At 41.3% G+C, this 9,815-nt stretch overlaps 1 pseudogene; it reads right to left on the bottom strand.

Annotated features, from left to right (window-relative positions):
- Positions 1-6,459: 6,459 nt before the first annotated feature.
- LOC103089146 (jouberin-like) lies at positions 6,460-8,572 on the bottom strand (annotated as a pseudogene).
- Between the last annotated feature and the right edge of the window lie 1,243 nt (positions 8,573-9,815).

A 9,815-nucleotide genomic window follows, 5' to 3' on the forward strand; every position in this document is an offset into this window, starting at 1 on the left:
GGAAAAAGAGTTCAATTTCCCCTCAGAAAATGTCCCGGGAGACCTGCAAATGCTCTCTAATGACCTACAGGAATGGAGAAAACAGAGAACCTCTTTGCCCTGCTTTGTCATTCTACGTATGAGAGGTAGTTGTTGAATTTAGTTTTCTTTTACAAACAAACATAGGAAGAGGCACTAAAATTGCATGAAAACCATCCTGCAGAACTGAATGTTTATACGTTTGAAATTTAGATGTGACTGATGTGTAGAGTGACGCCTGGCCCTGCACAGCCCTAAGCGGAGAGTGCTTTTTACATTTTTAAAGTTGTTCAAAACCAAACCAAACCAAACCAAGGAAGAATGTGCAGCAGAGACCTTACTTGCCCTTAAAGCCTAAAATATTTTCTATTTGGTCCTTTGCAGCGAAAGTCTGCTGACCCCTGGTCTAGATGGATATTTCATTTTCAGTTCTGACCATGATGTGAATGAGTCTTTGTCACAGAATCATAGCATTGTATTCATTCAGAATTCCTGAAAGTGTTCATTGGTTCTTCTCTGCGAGTGGCCAGGTCTGCAGGATGTCTGCTGGCTGTCAGAGAGTTTATATTATAGTGACGGGGGTAGACATTAAACAAATAATTAACTAAAGTAATTAATGACACAGAGGACCTCTGAAGGGAGCTGGAAGAGTGCAGAAGGGAGTCACTGGGAGCTTTTCTGGATAAGGGACTTTACTCTGAAGACTGAACCTGCCGATAGAGGGAGGGCCGGAGCAGCGGGGAGTGACCCTGGAGACTTCCTGTTTCCTCCACAGTAGATGATTAGTGCAGAAGTCAGCAAAACTGCTCTCTGAAGGATAGTGAGTTGAGAATCAGAGGGATGAGGGGCTGGCCTGTGGCTCTCGGCTCTGGGTGACCAGTGAGAGCAGATGCCTGGATTCCTCCATCATCACCCTGCTCTCGCAGAGTGTGGGACCCAGAGCCACAGGACAAGGTGGGCCTGGGCCACAGCTGGCGTTCTCCTCTCCATGTGCCTCTCTTCTCTTGTCTCTCTTCGGGAAGTAATGGAAACCTCAAGTGTAGACCTACCCTAGAGTGATGTTTCTGAGGCTCATATGAGAAGATGTTGAGTTTCTGTCACTCTCCTCTTCAGGGAGGCATTTTCTGCGGGCCAGCCCTGTCCCCTTCCAGTGTCTGGTGCCTGCCTCCCCATCAACCCCCTCCCTGCCCCCCGCCAGGCACCCCTGAGAATGTGAGGCAGCCTCTGACATTTCTTAGCCCACTTGGTGGCTACTGGCTCCCTCTTCAGAGAGCTACCAGCTGGTTGACAAAGAGTTGAAGGAGGATTTCCAGTGAAACCTAGAAGGCTGGGTCTTCTTCAGATGGAAGAGGATGTAGGGCTGATCACGTGTCCCATTCTCTTTGGAGGCAGGAGGTATTCTGGAGTATGGGAGAGTGACCCAGGTCTGCCCTTTCCCATGTGGCCCACCTGCAGAATCTTTCCTGTGCACAGCAAAGCCTTGGCAACAGTGCTACCCCAGCTGTGTTTGTCGGCCTCTCCTCCGGGAGTCTGAGCCAGGGGACCCTGCCAGTGCACCCGCTTAATGACCGTGTCTCCCCTGCAGGGTGGACTCTGCTGGAGAAGCTGTTCAGCCAGCAGGAGAACGGGCCTCCAGACGATGCAGAGAAGTTCTGCTCGCAGATCATTGCCATGGGTCTCCTTCCTTTCGGTGACTGCTTCAGGGAGCCGTGTGGTCAGGATGCCCAGGCCAGCTCAGCTCCGTTTGATGTAAGTAGAATTCACAGAACTCAATGGCTGTGAGGCAGATTTCAGTGGAAACAGCAGCTCTGATGTGTGTCTACTAATCGCCCTGTAATTTAAAGACCGCATGAGATGCAGGCCATCCTGCCCATGCCACTCAAAAGCTTAGCACATTTGTTTCCTTTCTGACTAGAGTATTCTTAAGTATACTTGCCAAACCTCCTTTTCTAAACAGATGGCCACCCTTGGCAGATTTCTAGCCTGCTCTAATCAGTGATGGTTTTTATGTGGCTCTGAGTCGGTATTTCTGATCTTGCTGGTCATGGACATACCTTTAGAAGCAGTTCTGAGGGCAGGAGCTTTGTTCCCAGAAGGCTGGAGGTTTCTGCAGGCCATGGAGCACTCTTCCTGTGTGTTCGTGTCTCATCCAGGTACTAACTGTTGACACGAAACAGTACCGTCTGGTTCCTCCCCAGCTACTACTCACCAAGAGGGTTAATACTGCAGAACAGTCATTCCAAAGCCATTTGATAATTCATAACAAATGACAGCACAGCTGGGTTATCACTTCTAAACCAGAGTATTGTTCATCTTTCTCAGGTATATGGTACATGTGTGACCCTGGGTGTTGTGATGAGCAGACTTTCTCGTGAGGAAAGTGGAGTCTGCTTGGCTCCCTGTGTGGAGCTCAGAGTGTATGAGGCAGGGTAAAGGTCTCATCCTGTGGGTTGGTTACATCTGTGCCCTGCTTCTGACCACACCGCTTCTCCTCTGTGTGTGCGCAACTGAGAGAGGGGTTTGGAGACGATGGAAATGAGCCCTGGCTGAGATCAAGAGATGATAGTAAATAACAAAATGTCCATATCCACCTGTTTTTCTTCTTCCTGTTCTTTACCCATCACAACTGTGGTCTCCCTTCAGTATTAGAAAAATAAACCACATAAAATATTGTGATAGCTTCTTTTTTTTTTTTTACATCTTTATTGGAGTATAATTGCTTTACAATGGTGTGTTAGTTTCTGCTTTATAACAAAGTGAATCAGCTCTATATATACATATGTCCCCATATCTCTTCCCTCTTGCGTCTCCCTCCCTCCCACCCTCCCTATCCCACCCCTCTAGGTGGTTACAAAGCACCGAGCTGATCTCCCTGTGTTATGCGGCTGCTTCCCACTAGCTATCTATTTTACATTTGGTAGTGTATATATGTCCATGCCACTCTCTCACTTTGTCCAAGCTTACCCTTCCCCCTCCCCATATCCTCAAGTCCATTCTCTAGGTCTGTGTCTTTATTCCTGTCTTACCCCTAGGTTCCTCATGACATTTTATTTTTCTTCTTAGATTCCATGTATATGTGTTAGCATATGGTATTTGTCTTTCTATTTCTGACTTACTTCACTCTGTATGACAGACTCTACATCCATGCAACTCACTACAAATAACTAAATTTCATTTCTTTTTATGGCCGATTAATATTCAATTGTATATACGTGCCACATCTTCTTTATCCATTCATCCGATGATGGACACTTAGTTTGTTTCCATCTCCTGGGTATTGTAAATAGAGCTGCAATGAACATTTTGGTACATGACTCTTTTTGAATTATGGATTTCTCAGGGTATATGCCCAGTAGTGGGATTGCTGGGTCATATGTTAGTTCTATTTCTAGTTTTTTAAGGAACTTCCATACTGTTCTCCATAGTGGCTGTACAAATTCACATTCCCACCAGCAGTGCAAGAGTGTCCCCTTTTCTCCACACCCTCTCCAGCATTTATTGTTTCTAGATTTTTTGATGATGGCCATTCTGACTGGTGTGCAGTGATATCTCATTGTAGTTTTGATTTGCATTTCTCTAATGATTAATGATGTTGAGCATTATTTCATGTGTTTGTTGGCAATCTGTATATCTTCTTTGGAGAAATGTCTATTTAGGTCTTCTGCCCATATTTGCATTGGGTTGTTTGTTTTTTTGTTATTGAGCTGCATATAAAATTTGGAGATTAATCCTTTGTCAGTTGCTTCATTTGCAAATGTTTTCTCCCATTCTGAGGATTGTCTTTTGTTCTTGTTTATGTTTTCCTTTGCTGTGCAAAAGCTTTGAAGTTGCATTACATACCATTTGTTTATTTTTGTTTTTATTTCCATTTCTGTAGGAGGTGGGTCAAAAAGGATCTTGCTGTGATTCATGTCATAGAGTGTTCTACCTGTTTTCTTCTAAGAGTTTGATAGTTTCTGGCCTTACATTTAGGTCTTTAATCCATTTTGAGCTTATTTTTGTGTATGGTGTTAGGGAGTGATCTAATCTCATACTTTTACATGTACCTGTCCAGTTTTCCCAGCACCACTTATTGAAGAGGCTGTCCTTTCTCCACTGTACACTCCTGCCTCCTTTATCAAAGATAAGGTGACCATATATGCGTGGGTTTATCTCTGGGCTTTCTATCCTGTTCCATTGATCTATCTTTCTGTTTTTGTGCCAGTACCATACTGTCTTGATTACTGTAGCTTTGTAGTATAGTCTGAAGTCAGGGAGCCTGATTCCTCCAGCTCCGTTTTTCGTTCTCAAGATTGCTTTGGCTATTCGGGGTCTTTTGTGTTTCCATACAAATTGTGAAATTTTTTGTTCTAGTTCTGTGAAAAATGCCAGTGGTAGTTTGATAGGGATTGCATTGAATCTGTAGATTGCTTTGGGTAGTAGAGTCATTTTCACAATGTTGATTCTTCCAATCCAAGAACATGGTATATCTCTCCATCTATTTGTATCATCTTTAATTTCTTTCATCAGTGTCTTATAATTTTCTGCATACAGGTCTTTTGTCTCCTTAGGTTGGTTTATTCCTAGATATTTTATTCTTTTTGTCGCAATGGTAAATGCGAGTGTTTTCTTCATTTCACTTTCAGATTTTTCATCATTAGTGTATAGGAATGCCAGAGATTTCTGTGCATTAATTTTGTATCCTGCTACTTTACCAAATTCAATAATTACCTCTAGTAGTTTTCTGGTAGTGTCTTTGGGATTCTCTGTGTATAGTATCATGTCATCTGCAAACAGTGACAGCTTTACTTCTTCTTTTCCAATTTGGATTCCTTTTAATTCCTTCTCTTCTCTGATTGCTGTGGCTAAAACTTCCAAAGCTATGTTGAATAAGAGTGGTGAGAGTGGGCAACCTTGTCTTGTTCCTGATCTTAGTGGAAATGGTTTCAGTTTTTCACCATTGAGGACGATGTTGGCTGTGGGTTTGTCATATATGGCCTTTATTATGTTGAGGAAAGTTTCCTCTATGCCTACATTCTGCAGGAGTTTTATCATAAATGGGTGTTAAATTTTGTTGAAAGCTTTCTCAGCATTTATTGAGATGATCATAGGGTTTTTCTCCTTCAATTTGTTAATATGGTGTATCACATTGATTGATTTGCATATATTGAAGAATCCTTGCATTTCTGGAATAAACCCCACTTGATCATGGTGTATGATCCTTTTAATGTGCTGTTGGATTCTGTTTGCTAGTATTTTGTTGAGGATTTTTGCATCTATGTTCATCAGTGATATTGGCCTGTAGTTTTCTTTTTTTGTGACATCCAAATGTTTGATAGAATTCGCCTTTGAAGCCATCTGGTCCTGGGCTTTTGTTTGTTGGAAGATTTTTAATCATAGTTGCAATTTCAGTGCTTGTGATTGGTCTGTTCATATTTTCTATTTCTTCCTGATTCAGTCTTGGCAGGTTGTGCATTTCTAAGAATTTGTCCATTTCTTCCAGGTTTTCCATTTTATTGGCACAGAGTTCCTTGTAGTAATCTCTCATGATCTTTTGTATTTCTGCAGTGTCAGTTGTTACTTCTCCTTTCTCATTTTTAATTTTACTGATTTGAGTCTTCTCCCTTTTTTTCTTGATGAGTGTGGCTAATGGTTTATCAATTTTGTTTATCTTCTCAAAGAACTAGCTTTTAGTTTTATTGATCTTTGCTATTGTTTCCTTCATTTCTTTTTCATTTATTTCTGATCTGATCTTTATGATTTCTTTCCTTCTGCTAACTTTGGGGGATTTTTGTTCTTTCTCTAATTGCTTTAGGTGCAAGGTTAGGTTGTTTATTTGAGATGTTTCCTGTTTCTTAAGGTAGGATTTTATGCTCTACACTTCCCTCTTAGAACTGCTTTTGCTGCTTCCCATAGGTTTTGTTTCGTCATGTCTCCATTATCATTTGTTTCTAGGTATTTTTTGATTTCCTCTTTGATTTCTTCAGTGATCACTTCGTTATTAAGTAGTGTATTGTTTAGCCTCCATGTGTTTGTATTTTTTACAACCTTCTTGAAGTTAAATTTTTTTTTTTTTGTGGTACGCGGGCCTCTCACTGCTGTGGCCTCTCCCGTCGTGGAGCACAGGCTCTGGACGTGCAGGCCCAGCGGCCATGGCTCACGGGCCCAGCCCCTCCACAGCATGTGGGATCCTCCCTGACTGGGGCACGAACCGGCGTCCCCTGCATCCACAGGCAGACTCTCAACCACTGTGCCACCAGGGAAGCCCTGAAGTTAAATATTTTATTGATAGACTTAAAATCACACAGTTTTAAGAAGAGTCAAGTGAAGAACAAAGAGATGAACTTTCCCATTTTATAACATCTCACTTCAAAATATATAGTCACATAGTAATGACACTGTTACTCTGGAACTAAAGAAATAAATAATTCAATGTAAAAATTTAAAAACAAGTATTAAGATTTCATTTTTCCATATCTTGACAGTGCCATCAGATGATGCAGTAAGGATATAGCAATCATCTTTTGACCAGCTAAGATCATAAATGATATTGAGGTGGCCACACAATTCTCTCATGAAACGTCCAGAAGGAATTTCATATAAAATAATTGGATACCCATTCCGGCTGGCACAGGCTGCTGCTAATATTCTTCCATTGTGGGAGAAAGAAAGAAAAAAACATCCTTGCTCTCCTGCATTTAGTGAGAAGAGGTGCTTGTTTGGGATACGGCAAGCCTGCCCAGGCAGTCGTTTCCACTTCACCACTTCCTTTGAATCTTGTAATCCAGGTTCTGTGTCTACTGAACGTGCCTCATGGTGTTGTTCACAATACAATGGTTTACCCTTTTCTTTCTGAAGAGCCATCATAGAACAGTAAGATGGCTTTATACATTCTGGAACTTTTAATCCTCTTACAGTTACATACAACATTGATGGATAACGATTTCTTGGACATTTTAACCACCACTCAAAAACCTCAACGACATTTGATTGGGATCGAGGCTTTGTGGGTGGGTAATACAGCTGCAAGCGAAGTTTTGAATTGATGTTTACATTTCCATTGGCTCCTAGAAGCTTAAGAAATGCCCAGGCGATTTTCCAGAAGCCACATTCTTGGTTTCGAATTTCAGAGTTGTTCTTAATTTCTTCCATGCTTAAGAAATCAAGAATCTCAAAGAACAGGATGACTTTAGGACTCTCATCACAATCTCAAAGCAAATAGGGAAAGTTTTCATTAAATATAATTTGTTCTTCCCACTCTGGAAGTCTTGATTTTAACTGTTTAAAGTCATAATAGGTCATAGGTCATAATAGGAAGAATATAATCCACATTCTCTTTTTCATAGTAAGATGAAACAGGACTTTCACTGTCATCTTTCTTGACATATTGACCAGTATTCTCATCAACCACATAAATTTTCACCATCGGGTGAGAAATCATAAAATCTGACTTAAGTTGATCAGTTCAGTGAATGTAAACTCCCAGGACAAGGTCATCATCAAGCAAACATTTGGGATAAACTGGACTATCTCGGCTTGTTATTTCATGAACACCATCACCATCAGTGTCTTCGTTAACATCTGAAACTGTTTTAGACTTCTTCTCTTTTTTCAGTTTGGATTTTGCCTCATCTTGCACATTGTCTTCTACATTTTGTTCCTTTGAGCTTATTTCATCATCTTGATGAGAATCTGAAGTAACTGCTCCAACTGGAGATTCCTTCTTTTGTTCACCTTCAACAGGGTCATCAGAGATGATCAATGTACTTGTTTCAGATTTAGACAGGATTGGAACTTTCTTTTTTTTCTCTTTACACCATTCAATTTGTCATCATACAATGAAGTATCTGAAGGAAAGGAAGTCTCTGAGGGAAAGAAAGCCAACTGCTCCTTGAGTTTCTTTCGGATTTTCTTCTTAATCTCCGTTGCCATTTCTTCAGCTACTTGGAGCTGGTATACCTGCATCAGTTCTTCCTCATCTAAACTATTTTCTCCTTCTTTGGCCTTCTCACTTTTCTCACGAGTGACACCTGGCAGTGGCTTGGTCCATGCTTTCTGGGTTGTTGCATCCACCTTCTTCTCAGGAGCTTCCGGCTCCACTTCCTGTGTTGTCACCTGGAGTGCTGTATAACCTTTTTATTTGCCTTTTCTTGCTTGTCGTCCTCCACAGTAACATCATTATCTGGATCTTCAGTTGCTGGCTGCGGATCTCTTGGTTTGTTTTTAGTGACTCGCATGTTCTTCCCTGGGTTCTTAGTGTTAGCAGCACTTATATCATCATTTTTAGTTTCTCTGATTTTCTGAAGATTGCTTCTAACTGCATCAAGCTAATAACCTTGAATTTCCATTATGTCAAAATGGGGCAAATGCAAGTTTCTCTATTTTCTTGGAACCAGAAACATAGTAGCAATCGATAAAACTTGTGACGACACTCCAATAATGAGAATTTTTCTCCAGATTTGCCAATTTTTTTCTTCAGTTTTTTTCTTTCACGTATTAGATCATTGTGGGCCTTAAGCAATTCCTCAAAGCAAACTTTGGTCTTCACCTTTGCTTCACTCTCAACAGTGGGCATATCTCAAGCTTCATGGAGAGCATTGAGTTATAGTGTAAAGCATTGATTCAATCAGTATCCTTTTCTCAGATGTAATTAAGAAGGTATTTCACGGGTTCAAGATTCAGCACCAGGTTGACACCGGAGACGAGGGTGCAGACCTGCCCAGGGTCCCGCCAGAGCTGACGCCGGGACCATGCGGGGTGGGCTGAGAGCTAGGCGGCTGCACCGCCATCCCAGCCGCCAGCCACCTGGGCTCTTGTGTTTGTATTTCTTACAGATCTTTTCCTGTAATTGATATCTAGTCTCATAGCGTCGTGGTCGGAAAAGATACTTGATACAATTTCAATTTTCTTAAATTTACCAAGGCTTGATTTGTGACCCAAGATATGATATATCCTGGAGAATGTTCCATGAGCACTTGAGAAAAATGTGTATTCTGTTGTTTTTGGATGGAATGTCCTATAAATATCGATTAAGTCCATCTTGTTTAATGTATCATTTAAAGCTTGTGTTTCCTTATTTTCATTTTGTATGATCTGTCCATTGGTGAAAGTGGGGTGTTAAAATCCCCTACTAAGAATGTGTTACTGGTGATTTCCCCTTTTATGGCTGTTATTATTTGCCTTATGTATTGAGGTGCTCCTATATAGGGTGCATAAATATTTACAATTGTTATATCTTCTTCTTGGATCGATCCCTTGATCATTATGTAGTGACTTTCTGTGTCTCTTCTTTTTTTTTTTAACATCTTTATTGGGGTATAATTGCTTTAGAATGCTGTGTTAGTTTCTGCTTTATAACAAAGTGAATCAGTTACACATATACACATATTCCTATATCTCTTCCCTCTTGCATCTCCCTCCCTCCCACCCTCCCCATCCCACCCCTCCAGGCGGTCACAAAGCACCGAGCTGATATCCCTGTGCTATGCGGCTGCTTCCCACTAGCTACCTACCCCACGCTTGGCAGTGTATATATGTTCATGCCTCTCCCTCGCTTTGTTACAGCCACCCCTCCCCCTCCCCATATCCTCAAGTCCGTTCTCCAGTAGGTCTGTGTCCTTATTCCTGTCTTACCCCTAGGTTCTTCATGACAATTTTTTTCTTAAATTCCGTATATATGTGTTAGCATACGGTATTTGTCTTTCTCTTTCTGACTTACTTCACTCTGTATGACAGACTCTAGGTCTATCCACCTCATTACAAATAGCTCAATTTCGCTTCTTTTTATGGCTGAGTAATATTCCATTGTATATATGTGC

The sequence above is a fragment of the Lipotes vexillifer genome, unplaced genomic scaffold (assembly GCF_000442215.2).
Source record: "Lipotes vexillifer unplaced genomic scaffold, Lipotes_vexillifer_v1.1 scaffold1344, whole genome shotgun sequence".
Taxonomy (NCBI): Eukaryota; Metazoa; Chordata; class Mammalia; order Artiodactyla; family Lipotidae; genus Lipotes; species Lipotes vexillifer.